The sequence below is a fragment of the Pleurodeles waltl genome, chromosome 1_2 (genome assembly GCF_031143425.1).
Source record: "Pleurodeles waltl isolate 20211129_DDA chromosome 1_2, aPleWal1.hap1.20221129, whole genome shotgun sequence".
Lineage (NCBI taxonomy): Eukaryota > Metazoa > Chordata > Amphibia > Caudata > Salamandridae > Pleurodeles > Pleurodeles waltl.
Window position 1 is genome coordinate 199643999 of NC_090437.1, and position 23905 is coordinate 199667903.

The following is a 23905-nucleotide window of genomic DNA, read 5'->3' on the forward strand; positions in this document are numbered from 1 at the left end:
CAGAACTTTCTGCCACAGAAATGTGAGGAACATGTGTTTCTTTAGCCAAATTTTGAGGTTTGCAAAGGATTCTGGGTAACAGAACCTGGTCCGAGCCACACAAGTCACCCCATCTTGGATTCCCCTAGGTCTCTAGTTTTCAGAAATGCACAGGTTTGGTAGGTTTACCTAGGTGGCGGCTGAGCTACAAGCCAAAATCTACAGGTAGGCACTTTGCAAAAAACACCTCTGTTTTCCTTCACAAATTTGGATGTGTCCACGTTGCGCTTTGGGGCATTTCCTGTCACGGGCGCCAGGCCTACCCACACAAGTGAGGTATCATTTTTATCGGGAGACGTGGGGGAACGCTGGGTGGAAGGAAATTCGTGGCTCCTCTCAGATTCCAGAACTTTCTGCCACAGAAATGTGAGGAACATGTGTTTTTTAGCCAAATTGTGATGTTTGCAAAGGATTCTGGGTAACAGAACCTGGTCCGAGCCACACAAGTCACCCCATGTTGGATTCCCCTAGGTCTCTAGTTTTCAGAAATGCAGAGGTTTGGTAGGTTTCCCTAGGTGGCGGCTGAGCTACAGGCCAAAATCTACAGGTAGGCACTTTGCAAAAAACACCTCTGTTTTCCTTCAAAAATAAGTCTGTGTCCACGTTGCGCTTTGGGGCATTTCCTGTCACGGGCGCTAGGCCTACCCACACAAGTGAGGTATCATTTTTATCAGGAGACGTGGGGGAACGCTGGGTGGAAGGAAATTCGTGGCTCCTCTCAGATTCCAGAACTTTCTGCCACAGAAATGTGAGGAACATGTGTTTTTTTAGCCAAATTTTGAGGTTTGCAATGGATTCTGGGTAACAGAACCTGGTCCGAGCCACACAAGTCACCCCACCTTGGATTACCTTAGGTCTCTAGTTTTCAGAAATGCACAGGTTTGGTAGGTTTCCCTAGGTGGCGGCTGAGCTACAGGCCAAAATCTACATGTAGGCACTTTGCAAAAAACACCTCTGTTTTCCTTCACAAATTTGGATGTGTCCACGTTGCGCTTTGGGGCGTTTCCTGTCTCATGCGCTAGGCCTACCCACACATGTGAGGTATAATTTTTATCGTGAGACATGGGGGAACGCTGGGTGGAAGGAAATTCGTGGCTCCTCTCAGATTCCAGAACATTCTGCCACAGAAATGTGAGGAACATGAGTTTTTTTAGCCAAATTTTGATGTTTGCAAAGGATTCTGGGTAACAGAACCTGGTCCGAGCCACACAAGTCACCCCATCTTGGATTCCCCTAGGACTCAAGTTTTCAGAAATGCACAGGTTTGGTAAGTTTCCCTAGGCGGCGGCTGAGCTACAGGCCAAAATCTACAGGTAGGTACTTTGCAAAAAACACCTCAGTTTTCTTTCAAAAATGTGTCTGTGTCCACGTTGCGCTTTGGGGCATTTCCTGTCACGGGCGCTAGGCCTACCCACACAAGTGAGGTATCATTTTTATCGGGAGACGTGGGGGAACGCTGGGTGGAAGGAAATTCGTGGCTCCTCTCAGATTCCAGAACTTTCTGCCACAGAAATGTGAGGAACATGTGTTTTTTTAGCCAAATATTGAGGTTTGCAAAGGATTCTGGGTAACAGAACCTGGTCCGAGCCACACAAGTCACCCCATCTTGGATTCCCCTAGGTCTCTAGTTTTCAGAAATGCACAGGTTTGGTAGGTTTACCTAGGTGGCGGCTGAGCTACAAGCCAAAATCTACAGGTAGGCACTTTACAAAAAACACCTCTGTTTTCCTTCACAAATTTGGATGTGTCCACGTTGCGCTTTGGGGCATTTCCTGTCACGGGCGCCAGGCCTACCCACACAAGTGAGGTATCATTTTTATCGGGAGACGTGGGGGAACGCTGGGTGGAAGGACATTTGTGGCTCCTCTCAGATTCCAGAACTTTCTGCCACAGAAATGTTAGGAACATGTGTTTTTTTAGCCAAATTCTGAGGTTTGCAAAGGATTCTGGGTAACAGAACCTGGTCCGAGCCACACAAGTCACCCCATCTTGGATTCCCCTAGGTCTCTAGTTTTCAGAAATGCACAGGTTTGGTAGGTTTACCTAGGTGGCGGCTGAGCTACAAGCCAAAATCTACAGGTAGGCACTTTGCAAAAAACACCTCTGTTTTCCTTCACATATTTGGATGTGTCCACGTTGCGCTTTGGGGCATTTCCTGTCACGGGCGCTAGGCCTACCCACACAAGTGAGGTATCATTTTTATCGGGAGACATGGGGGAACGCTGGGTGGAAGGAAATTCGTGGCTCCTCTCAGATTCCAGAACTTTCTGCCACAGAAATGTGAGGAACATGTGTTTTTTTAGCCAAATTTTGAGGTTTGCAAAGGATTCTGGGTAACAGGACCTGGTCAGAGCCACACAAGTCACCCCATCTTGGATTCCCCTAGGTCTCTAGTTTTCAGAAATGCACAGGTTTGGTAGGTTTCCATAGGTGGCGGCTGAGCTACAAGCCAAAATCTACAGGTAGGCACTTTGCAAAAAACACCTCTGTTTTCCTTCACAAATTTGGATGTGTCCACGTTGCGCTTTGGGGCGTTTTCTGTTGCGGGCGCTAGGCCTACCCACACAAGTGAGGTATCATTTTTATCTGGAGACGTGGGGGAACGCTGGGTGGAAGGAAATTTGTGGCTCCTCTCAGATTCCAGAACTTTCTGCCACAGAAATGTTAGGAACATGTGTTTTTTTTAGCCAAATTTTGAGGTTTGCAAAGGATTCTGGGTAACAGAACCTGGTCCGAGCCACACAAGTCACCCCATCTTGGATTCCCCTAGGTCTCTAGGTTTCAGAAATGCACAGGTTTGTTAGGTTTCCCTAGGTGGCGGCTGAGATACAAGCCAAAATCTACAGGTAGGCACTTTGCAAAAAACACCTCTGTTTTCCTTCACAAATTTGGATGTGTCCACGTTGCGCTTTGGGGCATTTCCTGTCACGGGCGCTAGGCCTTCCCACACAAGTGAGGTATCATTTTTATCAGGAGACGTGGGGGAACGCTGGGTGGAAGGAAATTCGTGGCTCCTCTCAGATTCCAGAACTTTCTGCCACAGAAATGTGAGGAACATGTGTTTGTTTTTTTAGCCAAATTGTGAGGTTTGCAAAGGATTCTGGGTAACAGAACCTGGTCCGAGCCACACAAGTCACCCCATCTTGAATTCCCCCAGGTCTCTAGTTTTCAGGAATGCACAGGTTTGGTAGGTTTCCCTAGGTGGCGGCTGAGCTACAGGCCAAAATCTACATGTAGGCACTTTGCAAAAAACACCTCTGTTTTCCTTCACAAATTTGGATGTGTCCACGTTGCGCTTTGGGGCGTTTCCTGTCTCATGCGCTAGGCCTACCCACACATGTGAGGTATCATTTTTATCGTGAGACATGGGGGAACGCTGGGTGGAAGGAAATTCGTGGCTCCTCTCAGATTCCAGAACGTTCTGCCACAGAAATGTGAGGAACATGAGTTTTTTTAGCCAAATTTTGATGTTTGCAAAGGATTCTGGGTAACAGAACCTGGTCCGAGCCACACAAGTCACCCCATCTTGGATTCCCCTAGGTCTCTAATTTTCAGGAATGCACAGGTTTGGTAGGTTTCCGTAGGTGGCGGCTGAGCTACAAGCCAAAATCTACAGGTAGGCACTTTGCAAAAAACACCTCTGTTTTCCTTCACAAATTTGGATGTGTCCACGTTGCGCTTTGGGGCATTTCCTGTCACGGGCGCCAGGCCTACCCACACAAGTGAGGTATCATTTTTATCGGGAGACGTGGGGGAACGCTGGGTGGAAGGAAATTCGTGGCTCCTCTCAGATTCCAGAACTTTCTGCCACAGAAATGTGAGGAACATGTGTTTTTTTAGCCAAATTGTGAGGTTTGCAAAGGATTCTGGGTAACAGAACCTGGTCCGAGCCACACAAGTCACCCCATCTTGGATTCCCCTAGGTCTCTAGTTTTCAGAAATGCAGAGGATTGGTAGGTTTCCCTAGGTGGCGGCTGAGCTACAGGCCAAAATCTACAGGTAGGCACTTTGCAAAAAACACCTCTGTTTTCCTTCAAAAATAAGTCTGTGTCCACGTTGCGCTTTGGGGCATTTCCTGTCACGGGCGCTAGGCCTACCCACACAAGTGAGGTATCATTTTTATCAGGAGACGTGGGGGAACGCTGGGTGGAAGGAAATTCGTGGCTCCTCTCAGATTCCAGAACTTTCTGCCACAGAAATGTGAGGAACATGTGTTTTTTTAGCCAAATTTTGAGGTTTGCAATGGATTCTGGGTAACAGAACCTGGTCCGAGACACACAAGTCACCCCACCTTGGATTCCCTTAGGTCTCTAGTTTTCAGAAATGCACAGGTTTGGTAGGTTTCCCTAGGTGGCGGCTGAGCTACAGAACAAAATCTACAGGTAGGCACTTTGCAAAAAACACCTCTGTTTTCCTTTAAAAATTTGGATGCGTCCACGTTGCGCTTTGGGGCGTTTCTTGTCGCGGGCGCCAGGCCTACCCACACAAGTGAGGTATCATTTTTTTCGGGAGACGTGGGGGAACGCTGGGTGGAAGGAAATTTGTGGCTCCTCTCAGATTCCTGAACTTTCTGCTACAGAAATGTGAGGAACATGTGTTTTTTTAGCCAAATTTTGAGGTTTGCAATGGATTCTGGGTAACAGAACCTGGTCTGAGCCACACAAGTCACCCGATCTTGGATTCCCCTAGGTCTCTAGTTTTCAGAAATGCACAGGTTTGGTAGGTTTCCCTAGGTGGCGGCTGAGCTACAGGCCAAAATGTACAGGTAGGCACTTTGCAAAAAACACCTCTGTTTTCCTTCAAAAATTTGGCTGTGTCTACGTTGCGCTTTGGGGCGTTTCCTGTCGCGAGCGCTAGGCCTACCCATGCAAGTGAGGTATCATTTTTATCGGGAGACGTGGGGGAACGCTGGGTGGAAGGAAATTCGTGGCTCCTCTCAGATTCCAGAACTTTCTGCCACAGAAATGTGAGGAACATGTGTTTTTTTCCCAAATTTTGAGGTTTGCAAAGGATTCTGGGTAACAGGACCTGGTCAGAGCCACACAAGTCACCCCATCTTGGATTCCCCTAGGTCTCTAGTTTTCAGAAATGCACAGGTTTGGTAGGTTTCCGTAGGTGGCTGCTGAGCTACAAGCCAAAATCTACAGGTAGGCACTTTGCAAAAAACACCTTTGTTTTCCTTCACAAATTTGGATGTGTCCACGTTGCGCTTTGGGGCGTTTTCTGTCGCGGGCGCTAGGCCTACCCACACAAGTGAGGTATCATTTTTATCTGGAGACGTGGGGGAACGCTGGGTGGAAGGAAATTTGTGGCTCTTCTCAGATTCCAGAACTTTCTGCCACAGAAATGTTAGGAACATGTGTTTTTTTAGCCAAATTTTGAGGTTTGCAAAGGATTCTGGGTAACAGAACCTGGTCCGAGCCACACAAGTCACCCCATCTTGGATTCCCCTAGGTCTCTAGGTTTCAGAAATGCACAGGTTTGGTAGGTTTCCCTAGGTGGCGGCTGAGCTACAAGCCAAAATCTACAGGTTAGGCACTTTGCAAAAAACACCTCTGTTTTCCTTTAAAAATTTGGATGCGTCCACGTTGCGCTTTGGGGCGTTTCTTGTCGCGGGCGCCAGGCCTACCCACACAAGTGAGGTATCATTTTTTTCGGGAGACGTGGGGGAACGCTGGGTGGAAGGAAATTTGTGGCTCCTCTCAGATTCCTGAACTTTCTGCTACAGAAATGTGAGGAACATGTGTTTTTTTAGCCAAATTTTGAGGTTTGCAATGGATTCTGGGTAACAGAACCTGGTCTGAGCCACACAAGTCACCCGATCTTGGATTCCCCTAGGTCTCTAGTTTTCAGAAATGCACAGGTTTGGTAGGTTTCCCTAGGTGGCGGCTGAGCTACAGGCCAAAATGTACAGGTAGGCACTTTGCAAAAAACACCTCTGTTTTCCTTCAAAAATTTGGCTGTGTCTACGTTGCGCTTTGGGGCGTTTCCTGTCGCGAGCGCTAGGCCTACCCATGCAAGTGAGGTATCATTTTTATCGGGAGACGTGGGGGAACGCTGGGTGGAAGGAAATTCGTGGCTCCTCTCAGATTCCAGAACTTTCTGCCACAGAAATGTGAGGAACATGTGTTTTTTTCCCAAATTTTGAGGTTTGCAAAGGATTCTGGGTAACAGGACCTGGTCAGAGCCACACAAGTCACCCCATCTTGGATTCCCCTAGGTCTCTAGTTTTCAGAAATGCACAGGTTTGGTAGGTTTCCGTAGGTGGCTGCTGAGCTACAAGCCAAAATCTACAGGTAGGCACTTTGCAAAAAACACCTTTGTTTTCCTTCACAAATTTGGATGTGTCCACGTTGCGCTTTGGGGCGTTTTCTGTCGCGGGCGCTAGGCCTACCCACACAAGTGAGGTATCATTTTTATCTGGAGACGTGGGGGAACGCTGGGTGGAAGGAAATTTGTGGCTCTTCTCAGATTCCAGAACTTTCTGCCACAGAAATGTTAGGAACATGTGTTTTTTTAGCCAAATTTTGAGGTTTGCAAAGGATTCTGGGTAACAGAACCTGGTCCGAGCCACACAAGTCACCCCATCTTGGATTCCCCTAGGTCTCTAGGTTTCAGAAATGCACAGGTTTGGTAGGTTTCCCTAGGTGGCGGCTGAGCTACAAGCCAAAATCTACAGGTTAGGCACTTTGCAAAAAACACCTCTGTTTTCCTTCACAAATTTGGATGTGTCCACGTTGCGCTTTGGGGCGTTTTCTGTCGCGGGCGCTAGGCCTACCCACACAAGTGAGGTATCATTTTTATCGGGAGACGTGGGGGAACGCTGGGTGGAAGGAAATTTGTGGCTCCTCTCAGATTCCAGAACTTTCTGCCACAGAAATGTTAGGAACATGTGTTTTTTTAGCCAAATTTTGAGGTTTGCAATGGATTCTGGGTAACAGAACCTGGTCTGAGCCACACAAGTCACCCGATCTTGGATTCCCCTAGGTCTCTAGTTTTCAGAAATGCACAGATTTGGTAGGTTTCCCTAGGTGGCGGCTGAGCTACAGGCCAAAATGTACAGGTAGGCACTTTGCAAAAAACACCTCTGTTTTCCTTCAAAAATTTGGCTGTGTCTACGTTGCGCTTTGGGGCGTTTCCTGTCGCGAGCGCTAGGCCTACCCACGCAAGTGAGGTATCATTTTTATCGGGAGACGTGGGGGAATGCTGGGTGGAAGGAAATTCGTGGCTCCTCTCAGATTCCAGAACTTTCTGCCACAGAAATGTGAGGAACATGTGTTTTTTTCCCAAATTTTGAGGTTTGCAAAGGATTCTGGGTAACAGGACCTGGTCAGAGCCACACAAGTCACCCCATCTTGGATTCCCCTAGGTCTCTAGTTTTCAGAAATGCACAGGTTTGGTAGGTTTCCATAGGTGGCTGCTGAGCTACAAGCCAAAATCTACAGGTAGGCACTTTGCAAAAAACACCTCTGTTTTCCTTCACAAATTTGGATGTGTCCACGTTGTGCTTTGGGGCGTTTTTTGTCGCGGGCGCTAGGCCTACCCACACAAGTGAGGTATCATTTTTATCTGGAGACGTGGGGGAACGCTGGGTGGAAGGAAATTTGTGGCTCCTCTCAGATTCCAGAACTTTCTGCCACAGAAATGTTAGGAACATGTGTTTTTTTAGCCAAATTTTGAGGTTTGCAAAGGATTCTGGGTAACAGAACCTGGTCCGAGCCACACAAGTCACCCCATCTTGGATTCCCCTAGGTCTCTAGGTTTCAGAAATGCACAGGTTTGGTAGGTTTCCCTAGGTGGCGGCTGAGCTACAAGCCAAAATCTACAGGTTAGGCACTTTGCAAAAAACACCTTTGTTTTCCTTCACAAATTTGGATGAGTCCACGTTGTGCTTTGGGGCGTTTTCTGTCGCGGGCGCTAGGCCTACCCACACAAGTGAGGTATCATTTTTATCGGGAGACGTGGGGGAACGCTGGGTGGAAGGAAATTTGTAGCTCCTCTCAGAATCCAGAACATTCTGCCACAGAAATGTGAGGAACATGTGTTTTTTTAGCCAAATTTTGAGGTTTGCAAAGGATTCTGGGTAACAGAACCTGGTCCGAGCCACACAAGTCACCCCATCTTGGATTCCCCTAGGTCTCTAGTTTTCAGAAATGCACAGGTTTGGTGGGTTTCCTTAGGTGGCGGCTGAGCTAAAAGCCAAAATCTACAGGTAGGCACTTTGCAAAAAACACCTCTGTTTTCCTTCACAAATTTTGATGTGTCCACGTTGCGCTTTGGGGCGTTTTCTGTCGTGGACGCTAGGCCTACCCACACAAGTGAGGTTTCATTTTTATAGGGAGACGTGGGGGAACTCTGGGTGGAAGGAAATTTGTGGCTCCTCTCAGATTCCAGAACTTTCTGCAACAGAAATGTTAGGAACATGTGTTTTTTTAGCCAAATTTTGAAGTTTGCAAAGGATTCTGGGTAACAGAACCTGGTCCAAGCCACACAAGTCACCCCATCTTGGATTCCCCTAGGTCTCTAGTTTTCAGAAATGCACAGGTTTGGTAGGTTTCCCTAGGTGGCGGCTGAGCTACAAGCCAAAATCTACAGGTTAGGCACTTTGCAAAAAACACCTCTGTTTTCCTTCACAAATTTGGATGTGTCCACGTTGCGCTTTGGGGCGTTTTCTGTCACGGGCGCTAGGCCTACCCACACAAGTGAGGTATCATTTTTATCGGGAGACGTGGGGGAACGCTGGGTGGAAGATAATTTGTAGCTCCTCTCAGAATCCAGAACTTTCTGCCACAGAAATGTGAGGAACATGTGTTTTTTTAGCCAAATTTTGAGGTTTGCAAAGGATTCTGGGTAACAGAACCTGGTCCGAGCCACACAAGTCACCCCATCTTGGATTCCCCTAGGTCTCTAGTTTTCAGAAATGCACAGGTTTGGTAGGTTTCCCTAGGTGGCGGCTGAGCTAAAAGCCAAAATCTACAGGTAGGCACTTTGCAAAAAACACCTCTGTTTTCCTTCACAAATTTTGATGTGTCCACGTTGCGCTTTGGGGCGTTTTCTGTCATGGGCGCTAGGCCTACCCACACAAGTGAGGTTTCATTTTTATAGGGAGACGTGGGGGAACTCTGGGTGGAAGGAAATTTGTGGCTCCTCTCAGATTCCAGAACTTTCTGCCACAGAAATGTTAGGAACATGTGTTTTTTTAGCCAAATTTTGAGGTTTGCAAAGGATTCTGGGTAACAGAACCTGGTCCAAGCCACACAAGTCACCCCATCTTGGATTCCCCTAGGTCTCTAGTTTTCAGAAATGCACAGGTTTGGTAGGTTTCCCTAGGTGGCGGCTGAGCTACAGGCCATAATCTACAGGTAGGCACTTTGCAAAAAACACCTCTGTTTTCCTTCACAAATTTGGCTGTGTCCACGTTGCGCTTTGGGGCATTTCCTGTCACGGGCGCTAGGCCTACCCACACAAGTGAGGTATCATTTTTATCGGGAGACGTGGGGGAACGCTGGGTGGAAGGAAATTCGTGGCTCCTCTCAGATTCCAGAACTTTCTGCCACAGAAATGTGAGGAACATGTGTTTTTTTAGCCAAATTGTGAGGTTTGCAAAGGATTCTGGGTAACAGAACCTGGTCCGAGCCACACAAGTCACCCCATCTTGGATTCCCCTAGGTCTCTAGTTTTCAGAAATGCACAGGTTTGGTAGGTTTTCCTAGGTGGCGGCTGAGCTACAGGCCAAAATCTACAGGTAGGCACTTTGCAAAAAACACCTCTGTTTTCCTTAAAAAATTTGTCTGTGTCCACGTTGCGCTTTGGGACATTTCCTGTCACGGGTGCTAGGCCTACCCACACAAGAGAGGTATCATTTTTATCAGGAGACGTGGGGGAACGCTGGGTGGAAGGAAATTCGTGGCTCCTCTCAGATTCCAGAACTTTCTGCCACAGAAATGTGAGGAACATGTGTTTTTTTAGCCGAATTTTGAGGTTTGCAAAGGATTCTGGGTAACAGAACCTGGTCCGAGCCACACAAGTCACCCCATCTTGGATTCCCCTAGGTCTCTAATTTTCAGGAATGCACAGGTTTGGTAGGTTTCCCTAGGTGGCGGCTGAGCTACAGGCCAAAATCTACATGTAGGCACTTTGCAAAAAACACCTCTGTTTTCCTTCACAAATTTGGATGTGTTCACGTTGCGCTTTGGGGCGTTTCCTGTCTCATGCGCTAGGCCTACCCACACATGTGAGGTATCATTTTTATCGTGAGACATGGGGGAACGCTGGGTGGAAGGAAATTCGTGGCTCCTCTCAGATTCCAGAACGTTCTGCCACAGAAATGTGAGTAACATGAGTTTTTTTAGCCAAATTTTGATGTTTGCATAGGATTCTGGGTAACAGAACCTGGTCCGAGCCACACAAGTCACCCCATCTTGGATTCCCCTAGGTCTCTAGTTTTCATAAATGCACAGGTTTGGTAGGTTTCCCTAGGTGGCGGCTGAGCTAAAAGCCAAAACCTACAGGTAGGCACTTTGCAAAAAACACCTCTGTTTTCCTTCACAAATTTGGATGTGTCCACATTGCTCTTTGGGGCGTTTTCTGTCGCCGGCGCAAGGCCTACCCACACAAGTGAGGTATCATTTTTATCGGGAGACGTGGGGGAACGCTGGGTGGAAGGAAATTTGTGGCTCCTCTCAGATTCCAGAACTTTCTGCCACAGAAATGTGAGGAACATGTGTTTTTTTAGCCAAATTTTGAGGTTTGCAAAGGATTCTGGGTAACAGAACCTGGTCCGAGCCACACAAGTCACCCCATCTTGGATTCCCCTAGGTCTCTAGTTTTCAGAAATGCACAGGTTTGGTAGGTTTCCGTAGGTGGCGGCTGAGCTACAAGCCAAAATCTACAGGTAGGCACTTTGCAAAAAACACCTCTGTTTTCCTTCACAAATTTGGATGTGTCCACGTTGCGCTTTGGGGCGTTTTCTGTCGCGGGCGCTAGGCCTACCCACACAAGTGAGGTATCATTTTTATCTGGAGACGTGGGGGAACGCTGGGTGGAAGGAAATTTGTGGCTCCTCTCAGATTCCAGAACTTTCTGCCACAGAAATGTTAGGAACATGTGTTTTTTAAGCCAAATTTTGAGGTTTGCAAAGGATTCTGGGTAACAGAACCTGGTCCGAGCCACACAAGTCACCCCATCTTGGATTCCCCTAGGTCTCTAGTTTTCAGAAATGCACAGGTTTGGTAGGTTTCCCTAGGTGGCGGCTGAGCTACAGGCCATAATCTACAGGTAGGCACTTTGCAAAAAACACCTCTGTTTTCCTTCACAAATTTGGCTGTGTCCACGTTGCGCTTTGGGGCATTTCCTGTCACGGGCGCTAGGCCTACCCACACAAGTGAGGTATCATTTTTATCGGGAGACGTGGGGGAACGCTGGGTGGAAGGAAATTCGTGGCTCCTCTCAGATTCCAGAACTTTCTGCCACAGAAATGTGAGGAACATGTGTTTTTTTGCCAAATTGTGAGGTTTGCAAAGGATTCTGGGTAACAGAACCTGGTCCGAGCCACACAAGTCACCCCATCTTGGATTCCCCTAGGTCTCTAGTTTTCAGAAATGCACAGGTTTGGTAGGTTTTCCTAGGTGGCGGCTGAGCTACAGGCCAAAATCTACAGGTAGGCACTTTGCAAAAAACACCTCTGTTTTCCTTCAAAAATTTGTCTGTGTCCACGTTGCGCTTTGGGACATTTCCTGTCACGGGCGCTAGGCCTACCCACACAAGAGAGGTATCATTTTTATCAGGAGACGTGGGGGAACGCTGGGTGGAAGGAAATTCGTGGCTCCTCTCAGATTCCAGAACTTTCTGCCACAGAAATGTGAGGAACATGTGTTTTTTTAGCCGAATTTTGAGGTTTGCAAAGGATTCTGGGTAACAGAACCTGGTCCGAGTCACACAAGTCACCCCATCTTGGATTCCCCTACGTCTCTAATTTTCAGGAATGCACAGGTTTGGTAGGTTTCCCTAGGTGGCGGCTGAGCTACAGGCCAAAATCTACATGTAGGCACTTTGCAAAAAACACCTCTGTTTTCCTTCACAAATTTGGATGTGTTCACGTTGCGCTTTGGGGCGTTTCCTGTCTCATGCGCTAGGCCTACCCACACATGTGAGGTATCATTTTTATCGTGAGACATGGGGGAACGCTGAGTGGAAGGAAATTCGTGTCTCCTCTCAGATTCCAGAACGTTCTGCCACAGAAATGTGAGGAACATGAGTTTTTTTAGCCAAATTTTGATGTTTGCATAGGATTCTGGGTAACAGAACCTGGTCCGAGCCACACAAGTCACCCCATCTTGGATTCCCCTAGGTCTCTAGTTTTCATAAATGCACAGGTTTGGTAGGTTTCCCTAGGTGGCGGCTGAGCTAAAAGCCAAAATCTACAGGTAGGCACTTTGCAAAAAACACCTCTGTTTTCCTTCACAAATTTGGATGTGTCCACGTTGCTCTTTGGGGCGTTTTCTGTCGCCGGCGCAAGGCCTACCCACACAAGTGAGGTATCATTTTTATCGGGAGACGTGGGGGAACACTGGGTGGAAGGAAATTTGTGGCTCCTCTCAGATTCCAGAACTTTCTGCCACAGAAATGTGAGGAACATGTGTTTTTTTAGCCAAATTTTGAGGTTTGCAAAGGATTCTGGGTAACAGAACCTGGTCCGAGCCACACAAGTCACCCCATCTTGGATTCCCCTAGGTCTCTAGTTTTCAGAAATGCACAGGTTTGGTAGGTTTCCGTAGGTGGCGGCTGAGCTACAAGCCAAAATCTACAGGTAGGCACTTTGCAAAAAACACCTCTGTTTTCCTTCACAAATTTGGATGTGTCCACGTTGCGCTTTGGGGCGTTTTCTGTCGCGGGCGCTAGGCCTACCCACACAAGTGAGGTATCATTTTTATCTGGAGACGTGGGGGAACGCTGGGTGGAAGGAAATTTGTGGCTCCTCTCAGATTCCAGAACTTTCTGCCACAGAAATGTTAGGAACATGTGTTTTTTAAGCCAAATTTTGAGGTTTGCAAAGGATTCTGGGTAACAGAACCTGGTCCGAGCCACACAAGTCACCCCATCTTGGATTCCCCTAGGTCTCTAGGTTTCAGAAATGCACAGGTTTGTTAGGTTTCCCTAGGTGGCGGCTGAGCTACAAGCCAAAATCTACAGGTAGGCACTTTGCAAAAAACACCTCTGTTTTCCTTCAAAAATTTGGCTGTGTCTACGTTGCGCTTTGGGACGTTTCCTGTCGCGGGCGCTAGGCCTACCCACACAAGTGAGGTATCATTTTTATCGGGAGACGTGGGGGAACGCTGGGTGGAAGGAAATTCGTGGCTCCTCTCAGATTCCAGAAATTTCTGCCACAGAAATGTGAGGAACATGTGTTTTTTTATCCAAATTTTGAGGTTTGCAAAGGATTCTGGGTAACAGAACCTGGTCCGAGCCACACAAGTCACCCCATCTTGGATTCCCCTAGGTCTCTAGTTTTCAGAAATGCACAGGTTTGGTAGGTTTCGCTAGGTGGCGGCTGAGCTACAAGCCAAAATCTACAGGTTAGGCACTTTGCAAAAAACACCTCTGTTTTCCTTCACAAATTTGGATTTGTCCACGTTGCGCTTTGGGGCGTTTTCTGTCGCGGGCGCTAGGCCTACCCACACAAGTGAGGTATCATTTTTATCGGGAGACGTGGGGGAATGCTGGGTGGAAGGAAATTTGTAGCTCCTCTCAGAATCCAGAACTTTCTGCCACAGAAATGTGAGGAACATGAGTTTTTTTAGCCCAATTTTGAGATTTGCAAAGGATTCTGGGTAACAGAACCTGGTCCGAGCCACACAAGTCACCCCATCTTGTATTCCCCTAGGTCTCTAGTTTTCAGAAATGCACAGGTTTGGTAGGTTTCCCTAGGTGGCGGCTAAGCTAAAAGCCAAAATCTACAGGTAGGCACTTTGCAAAAAACACCTCTGTTTTCCTTCACAAATTTGGCTGTGTCCACGTTGCGCTTTGGGGCATTTCCTGTCACGGGCGCTAGGCCTACCCACACAAGTGAGGTATCATTTTTATCGGGAGACGTGGGGGAACGCTGGGTGGAAGGAAATTCGTGGCTCCTCTCAGATTCCAGAACTTTCTGCCACAGAAATGTGAGGAACATGTGTTTTTTTAGCCAAATTGTGAGGTTTGCAAAGGATTCTGGGTAACAGAACCTGGTCTGAGCCACACAAGTCACCCCATCTTGGATTCCCCTAGGTCTCTAGTTTTCAGAAATGCACAGTTTTGGTAGGTTTTCCTAGGTGGCGGCTGAGCTACAGGCCAAAATCTACAGGTAGGCACTTTGCAAAAAACACCTCTGTTTTCCTTCAAAAATTTGGCTGTGTCCACGTTGCGCTTTGGGGCATTTCCTGTCACGGGCGCTAGGCCTACCCACACAAGAGAGGTATCATTTTTATCAGGAGACGTGGGGGAACGCTGGGTGGAAGGAAATTCGTGGCTCCTCTCAGATTCCAGAACTTTCTGCCACAGAAATGTGAGGAACATGTGTTTTTTTAGCCAAATTTTGAGGTTTCCAAGGATTCTGGGTAACAGAACCTGGTACGAGCCACACAAGTCACCCCATCTTGGATTCCCCTAGGTCTCTAGTTTTCAGAAATGCACAGGTTTGGTAGGTTTCCGTAGGTGGCGGCTGAGCTACAAGCCAAAATCTACAGGTAGGCACTTTGCAAAAAACACCTCTGTTTTCCTTCACAAATTTGGATGTGTCCACGTTGCGCTTTGGGGCGTTTTCTGTCACGGGCGCTAGGCCTACCCACACAAGTGAGGTATCATTTTTATCTGGAGACGTGGGGGAACGCTGGGTGGAAGGAAATTTGTGGCTCCTCTCAGATTCCAGAACTTTCTGCCACAGAAATGTTAGGAACATGTGTTTTTTAAGGCAAATTTTGAGGTTTGCAAAGGATTCTGGGTAACAGAACCTGGTCCGAGCCACACAAGTCACCCCATCTTGGATTCCCCTAGGTCTCTAGTTTTCAGAAATGCACAGGTTTGGTAGGTTTCCCTAGGTGGCGGCTGAGCTACAGGCCATAATCTACAGGTAGGCACTTTGCAAAAAACACCTCTGTTTTCCTTCACAAATTTGGCTGTGTCCACGTTGCGCTTTGGGGCATTTCCTGTCACGGGCGCTAGGCCTACCCACACAAGTGAGGTATCATTTTTATCGGGAGACGTGGGGGAACGCTGGGTGGAAGGATATTCGTGGCTCCTCTCAGATTCCAGAACTTTCTGCCACAGAAATGTGAGGAACATGTGTTTTTTTAGCCAAATTGTGAGGTTTGCAAAGGATTCTGGGTAACAGAACCTGGTCCGAGCCACACAAGTCACCCCATCTTGGATTCCCCTAGGTCTCTAGTTTTCAGAAATGCACAGGTTTGGTAGGTTTTCCTAGGTGGCGGCTGAGCTACAGGCCAAAATCTACAGGTAGGCACTTTGCAAAAAACACATCTGTTTTCCTTCAAAAATTTGTCTGTGTCCACGTTGCGCTTTGGGACATTTCCTGTCACGGGCGCTAGGCCTACCCACACAAGAGAGGTATCATTTTTATCAGGAGACGTGGGGGAACGCTGGGTGGAAGGAAATTCGTGGCTCCTCTCAGATTCCAGAACTTTCTGCCACAGAAATGTGAGGAACATGTGTTTTTTTAGCCGAATTTTGAGGTTTGCAAAGGATTCTGGGTAACAGAACCTGGTCCGAGTCACACAAGTCACCCCATCTTGGATTCCCCTACGTCTCTAATTTTCAGGAATGCACAGGTTTGGTAGGTTTCCCTAGGTGGCGGCTGAGCTACAGGCCAAAATCTACATGTAGGCACTTTGCAAAAAACACCTCTGTTTTCCTTCACAAATTTGGATGTGTTCACGTTGCGCTTTGGGGCGTTTCCTGTCTCATGCGCTAGGCCTACCCACACATGTGAGGTATCATTTTTATCGTGAGACATGGGGGAACGCTGAGTGGAAGGAAATTCGTGTCTCCTCTCAGATTCCAGAACGTTCTGCCACAGAAATGTGAGGAACATGAGTTTTTTTAACCAAATTTTGATGTTTGCATAGGATTCTGGGTAACAGAACCTGGTCCGAGCCACACAAGTCACCCCATCTTGGATTCCCCTAGGTCTCTAGTTTTCATAAATGCACAGGTTTGGTAGGTTTCCCTAGGTGGCGGCTGAGCTAAAAGCCAAAATCTACAGGTAGGCACTTTGCAAAAAACACCTCTGTTTTCCTTCACAAATTTGGATGTGTCCACGTTGCTCTTTGGGGCGTTTTCTGTCGCCGGCGCAAGGCCTACCCACACAAGTGAGGTATCATTTTTATCGGGAGACGTGGGGGAACGCTGGGTGGAAGGAAATTTGTGGCTCCTCTCAGATTCCAGAACTTTCTGCCACAGAAATGTGAGGAACATGTGTTTTTTTAGCCAAATTTTGAGGTTTGCAAAGGATTCTGGGTAACAAAACCTGGTCCGAGCCACACAAGTCACCCCATCTTGGATTCCCCTAGGTCTCTAGTTTTCAGAAATGCACAGGTTTGGTAGGTTTCCGTAGGTGGCGGCTGAGCTACAAGCCAAAATCTACAGGTAGGCACTTTGCAAAAAACACCTCTGTTTTCCTTCACAAATTTGGATGTGTCCACGTTGCGCTTTGGGGCGTTTTCTGTCGCGGGCGCTAGGCCTACCCACACAAGTGAGGTATCATTTTTATCTGGAGACGTGGGGGAACGCTGGGTGGAAGGAAATTTGTGGCTCCTCTCAGATTCCAGAACTTTCTGCCACAGAAATGTTAGGAACATGTGTTTTTTAAGCCAAATTTTGAGGTTTGCAAAGGATTCTGGGTAACAGAACCTGGTCCGAGCCACACAAGTCACCCCATCTTGGATTCCCCTAGGTCTCTAGGTTTCAGAAATGCACAGGTTTGTTAGGTTTCCCTAGGTGGCGGCTGAGCTACAAGCCAAAATCTACAGGTAGGCACTTTGCAAAAAACACCTCTGTTTTCCTTCAAAAATTTGGCTGTGTCTACGTTGCGCTTTGGGACGTTTCCTGTCGCGGGCGCTAGGCCTACCCACACAAGTGAGGTATCATTTTTATCGGGAGACGTGGGGGAACGCTGGGTGGAAGGAAATTCGTGGCTCCTCTCAGATTCCAGAAATTTCTGCCACAGAAATGTGAGGAACATGTGTTTTTTTATCCAAATTTTGAGGTTTGCAAAGGATTTTGGGTAACAGAACCTGGTCCGAGCCACACAAGTCACCCCATCTTGGATTCCCCTAGGTCTCTAGTTTTCAGAAATGCACAGGTTTGGTAGGTTTCGCTAGGTGGCGGCTGAGCTACAAGCCAAAATCTACAGGTTAGGCACTTTGCAAAAAACACCTCTGTTTTCCTTCACAAATTTGGATGTGTCCACGTTGCGCTTTGGGGCGTTTTCTGTCGCGGGCGCTAGGCCTACCCACACAAGTGAGGTATCATTTTTATCGGGAGACGTGGGGGAATGCTGGGTGGAAGGAAATTTGTAGCTCCTCTCAGAATCCAGAACTTTCTGCCACAGAAATGTGAGGAACATGTGTTTTTTTAGCCCAATTTTGAGATTTGCAAAGGATTCTGGGTAACAGAACCTGGTCCGAGCCACACAAGTCACCCCATCTTGTATTCCCCTAGGTCTCTAGTTTTCAGAAATGCACAGTTTTGGTAGGTTTTCCTAGGTGGCGGCTGAGCTACAGGCCAAAATCTACAGGTAGGCACTTTGCAAAAAACACCTCTGTTTTCCTTCAAAAATTTGGCTGTGTCCACGTTGCGCTTTGGGGCATTTCCTGTCACGGGCGCTAGGCCTACCCACACAAGAGAGGTATCATTTTTATCAGGAGACGTGGGGGAACGCTGGGTGGAAGGAAATTTGTGGCTCCTCTCAGATTCCAGAACTTTCTGCCACAGAAATGTGAGGAACATGTGTTTTTTTAGCCAAATTTTGAGGTTTGCAAAGGATTCTGGGTAACAGAACCTGGTCCGAGCCACACAAGTCACCCCATCTTGGATTCCCCTAGGTCTCTAATTTTCAGGAATGCACAGGTTTGGTAGGTTTCCCTAGGTGGCGGCTGAGCTACAGGCCAAAATCTACATGTAGGCACTTTGCAAAAAACACCTCTGTTTTCCTTCACAAATTTGGATGTGTCCACGTTGCGCTTTGGGGCGTTTCCTGTCTCATGCGCTAGGCCTACCCACACATGTGAGGTATCATTTTTATCGTGAGACATGGGGGAACGCTGGGTGGAAGGAAATTCGTGGCTCCTCTCAGATTCCAGAACGTTCTGCCACAGAAATGTGAGGAACATGAGTTTTTTTAGCCAAATTTTGATGTTTGCAAAGGATTCTGGGTAACAGAACCTGGTCCGAGCCACACAAGTCACCCCATCTTGGATTCCCCTAGGTCTCTAGTTTTCAGAAATGCACAGGTTTGGTAAGTTTCCCTAGGCGGCGGCTGAGCTACAGGCCAAAATCTACAGGTAGGCACTTTGCAAAAAACACCTCAGTTTTCCTTCAAAAATGTGTCTGTGTCCACGTTGCGCTTTGGGGCATTTCCTGTCACGGGCGCTAGGCCTACCCACACAAGTGAGGTATCATTTTTATCGGGAGATGTGGGGGAACGCTGGGTGGAAGGAAATTCGTGGCTCCTCTCAGATTCCAGAACTTTCTGCCACAGAACTGTGAGGAACATGTGTTTTTTTAGCCACATTTTGAGGTTTGCAACGGATTCTGGGTAACAGAACCTGGTCCGAGCCACACAAGTCACCCCATCTTGGATTCCCCTAGGTCTCTAGTTTTCATAAATGCACAGGTTTGGTAGGTTTCCCTAGGTGGCGGCTGAGCTAAAAGCCAAAATCTACAGGTAGGCACTTTGCAAAAAACACCTCTGTTTTCCTTCACAAATTTGGATGTGTCCACGTTGCTCTTTGGGGCGTTTTCTGTCGCCGGCGCAAGGCCTACCCACACAAGTGAGGTATCATTTTTATCGGGAGACATGGGGGAACACTGGGTGGAAGGAAATTTGTGGCTCCTCTCAGATTCCAGAACTTTCTGCCACAGAAATGTGAGGAACATGTGTTTTTTGAGCCAAATTTTGAGGTTTGCAAAGGATTCTTGGTAACAGAACCTGGTCCGAGCCACACAAGTCACCCCATCTTGGATTCCCCTAGGTCTCTAGTTTTCAGAAATGCACAGGTTTAGTAGGTTTCCCTAGGTGGCGGCTGAGCTACAAGCCAAAATCTACAGGTAGGCACTTTGCAAAAAACACCTCTGTTTTCCTTCACAAATTTGGATGTGTCCACGTTGCGCTTTGGGGCGTTTTCTGTCGCGGGCGCTTGGCCTACCCACACAAGTGAGGTATCATTTTTATCGGGAGACGTGGGGGAACGCTGGTTGGAAGGAAATTCGTGGCTCCTCTCAGATTCCAGAACTTTCTGCCACAGAAATGTGAGGAACATGTGGTTTTTTAGCCAAATTTTGAGGTTTGCAAAGGATTCTGGGTAACAGAACCTGGTCTGAGCCACACAAGTCACCCCATCTTGGATTCCCCTAGGTCTCTAGTTTTCAGAAATGCACAGGTTTGGTAAGTTTCCCTAGGCGGCGGCTGAGCTACAGGCTAAAATCTACAGGTAGGCACTTTGCAAAAAACACCTCTGTTTTCCTTCAAAAATTTGGCTGTGTCTACGTTGCGCTTTGGGGCGTTTCCTGTCGCGAGCGCTAGGCCTACCCACGCAAGTGAGGTATCATTTTTATCGGGAGACGTGGGGGAACGCTGGGTGGAAGGAAATTCGTGGCTCCTCTCAGATTCCAGAACTTTCTGCCACAGAAATGTGAGGAACATGTGTTTTTTCCCCAAATTTTGAGGTTTGCAAAGGATTCTGGGTAACAGGACCTGGTCACAGCCACACAAGCCACCCCATCTTGGATTCCCCTAGGTCTCTAGTTTTCAGAAATGCACAGGTTTGGTAGGTTTCCGTAGGTGGCTGCTGAGCTACAAGCCAAAATCTACAGGTAGGCACTTTGCAAAAAACACCTCTGTTTTCCTTCACAAATTTGGATGTGTCCACGTTGCGCTTTGGGGCGTTTTCTGTCGCGGGCGCTAGGCCTACCCACACAAGTGAGGTATCATTTTTATCTGGAGACGTGGGGGAACGCTGGGTGGAAGGAAATTCGTGGCTCCTCTCAGATTCCAGAACTTTCTGCCACAGAAATGTTAGGAACATGTGTTTTTTTAGCCAAATTTTGAGGTTTGCAAAGGATTCTGGGTAACAGAACCTGGTCCGAGCCACACAAGTCACCCCATCTTGGATTCCCCTAGGTCTCTAGGTTTCAGAAATGCACAGGTTTGGTAGGTTTCCCTAGGTGGCGGCTGAGCTACAAGCCAAAATCTACAGGTTAGGCACTTTGCAAAAAACACCTCTGTTTTCCTTCACAAATTTGGATGTGTCCACGTTGCGCTTTGGGGCGTTTTCTGTCGCGGGCGCTAGGCCTACCCACACAAGTGAGGTATCATTTTTATCGGGAGACGTGGGGGAACGCTGGGTGGAAGGAAATTTGTAGCTCCTCTCAGAATCCAGAACATTCTGCCACAGAAATGTGAGGAACATGTGTTTTTTTAGCCAAATTTTGAGGTTTGCAAAGGATTCTGGGTAACAGAACCTGGTCCGAGCCACACAAGTCACCCCATCTTGCATTCCCCTAGGTCTCTAGTTTTCAGAAATGCACAGGTTTGGTAGGTTTCCTTAGGTGGCGGCTGAGCTAAAAGCCAAAATCTACAGGTAGGCACTTTGCAAAAAACACCTCTGTTTTCCTTCACAAATTTTGATGTGTCCACGTTGCGCTTTGGGGCGTTTTCTGTCGTGGGCGCTAGGCCTACCCACACAAGTGAGGTTTCATTTTTATAGGGAGACGTGGGGGAACTCTGGGTGGAAGGAAATTTGTGGCTCCTCTCAGATTCCAGAACTTTCTGCAACAGAAATGTTAGGAACATGTGTTTTTTTAGCCAAATTTTGAGGTTTGCAAAGGATTCTGGGTAACAGAACCTGGTCCAAGCCACACAAGTCACCCCATCTTGGATTCCCCTAGGTCTCTAGTTTTCAGAAATGCACAGGTTTGGTAGGTTTCCCTAGGTGGCGGCTGAGCTACAAGCCAAAATCTACAGGTTAGGCACTTTGCAAAAAACACCTCTGTTTTCCTTCACAAATTTGGATGTGTCCACGTTGCGCTTTGGGGCGTTTTCTGTCGCGGGCGCTAGGCCTACCCACACAAGTGAGGTATCATTTTTATCGGGAGACGTGGGGGAACGCTGGGTGGAAGATAATTTGTAGCTCCTCTCAGAATCCAGAACTTTCTGCCACAGAAATGTGAGGAACATGTGTTTTTTTTGCCAAATTTTGAGGTTTGCAAAGGATTCTGGGTAACAGAACCTGGTCCAAGCCACACAAGTCACCCCATCTTGGATTCCCCTAGGTCTCTAGTTTTCAGAAATGCACAGGTTTGGTAGGTTTCACTAGGTGGCGGCTGAGCTACAGGCCATAATCTACAGGTAGGCACTTTGCAAAAAACACCTCTGTTTTCCTTCAAAAATTTGTCTGTGTCCACGTTGCGCTTTGGGACATTTCCTGTCACGGGCGCTAGGCCTACCCACACAAGAGAGGTATCATTTTTATCAGGAGACGTGGGGGAACGCTGGGTGGAAGGAAATTCGTGGCTCCTCTCAGATTCCAGAACTTTCTGCCACAGAAATGTGAGGAACATGTGTTTTTTAGCCGAATTTTGAGGTTTGCAAAGGATTCTGGGTAACAGAACCTGGTCCGAGCCACACAAGTCACCCCATCTTGGATTCCCCTAGGTCTCTAATTTTCAGGAATGCACAGGTTTGGTAGGTTTCCCTAGGTGGCGGCTGAGCTACAGGCCAAAATCTACATGTAGGCACTTTGCAAAAAACACCTCTGTTTTCCTTCACAAATTTGGATGTGTTCACGTTGCGCTTTGGGGCGTTTCCTGTCTCATGCGCTAGGCCTACCCACACATGTGAGGTATAATTTTTATCGTGAGACATGGGGGAACGCTGGGTGGAAGGAAATTCGTGGCTCCTCTCAGATTCCAGAACGTTCTGCCACAGAAATGTGAGGAACATGAGTTTTTTTAGCCAAATTTTGATGTTTGCATAGGATTCTGGGTAACAGAACCTGGTCCGAGCCACACAAGTCACCCCATCTTGGATTCCCCTAGGTCTCTAGTTTTCAGAAATGCACAGGTTTGGTAAGTTTCCCTAGGCGGCGGCTGAGCTACAGGCCAAAATCTACAGGTAGGCACTTTGCAAAAAACACCTCAGTTTTCCTTCAAAAATGTGTCTGTGTCCACGGTGCGCTTTGGGGCATTTCCTGTCACGGGCGCTAGGCCTACCCACACAAGTGAGGTATCATTTTTATCGGGAGACGTGGGGGAACGCTGGGTGGAAGGAAATTCGTGGCTCCTCTCAGATTCCAGAACTTTCTGCCACAGAAATGTGAGGAACATGTGTTTTTTTAGCCAAATTTTGAGGTTTGCAAAGGATTCTGGGTAACAGAACCTGGTCCGAGCCACACAAGTCACCCCATCTTGGATTCCCCTAGGTCTCTAGTTTTCATAAATGCACAGGTTTGGTAGGTTTCCCTAGGTGGCGGCTGAGCTAAAAGCCAAAATCTACAGGTAGGCACTTTGCAAAAAACACCTCTGTTTTCCTTCACAAATTTGGATGTGTCCACGTTGCTCTTTGGGGCGTTTTCTGTCGCCGGCGCAAGGCTTACCCACACAAGTGAGGTATCATTTTTATCGGGAGACGTGGGGGAACGCTGGGTGGAAGGAAATTTGTGGCTCCTCTCAGATTCCAGAACTTTCTGCCACAGAAATGTGAGGAACATGTGTTTTTTTAGCCAAATTTTGAGGTTTGCAAAGGATTCTGGGTAACAGAACCTGGTCCGAGCCACACAAGTCACCCCATCTTGGATTCCCCTAGGTCTCTAGTTTTCAGAAATGCACAGGTTTGGTAGGTTTCCGTAGGTGGCGGCTGAGCTACAAGCCAAAATCTACAGGTAGGCACTTTGCAAAAAACACCTCTGTTTTCCTTCACAAATTTGGATGTGTCCACGTTGCGCTTTGGGGCGTTTTCTGTCGCGGGCGCTAGGCCTACCCACACAAGTGAGGTATCATTTTTATCTGGAGACGTGGGGGAATGCTGGGTGGAAGGAAATTTGTGGCTCCTCTCAGATTCCAGAACTTTCTGCCACAGAAATGTTAGGAACATGTGTTTTTTTAGCCAAATTTTGAGGTTTGCAAAGGATTCTGGGTAACAGAACCTGGTCCGAGCCACACAAGTCACCCCATCTTGGATTCCCCTAGGTCTCTAGGTTTCAGAAATGCACAGGTTTGTTAGGTTTCCCTAGGTGGCGGCTGAGCTACAAGCCAAAATCTACAGGTAGGCACTTTGCAAAAAACACCTCTGTTTTCCTTCAAAAATTTGGCTGTGTCTACGTTGCGCTTTGGGACGTTTCCTGTCGCGGGCGCTAGGCCTACCCACACAAGTGAGGTATCATTTTTATCGGGAGACGTGGGGGAACGCTGGGTGGAAGGAAATTCGTGGCTCCTCTCAGATTCCAGAACTTTCTGCCACAGAAATGTGAGGAACATGTGTTTTTTTATCCAAATTTTGAGGTTTGCAAAGGATTCTGGGTAACAGAACCTGGTCCGAGCCACACAAGTCACCCCATCTTGGATTCCCCTAGGTCTCTAGTTTTCAGAAATGCACAGG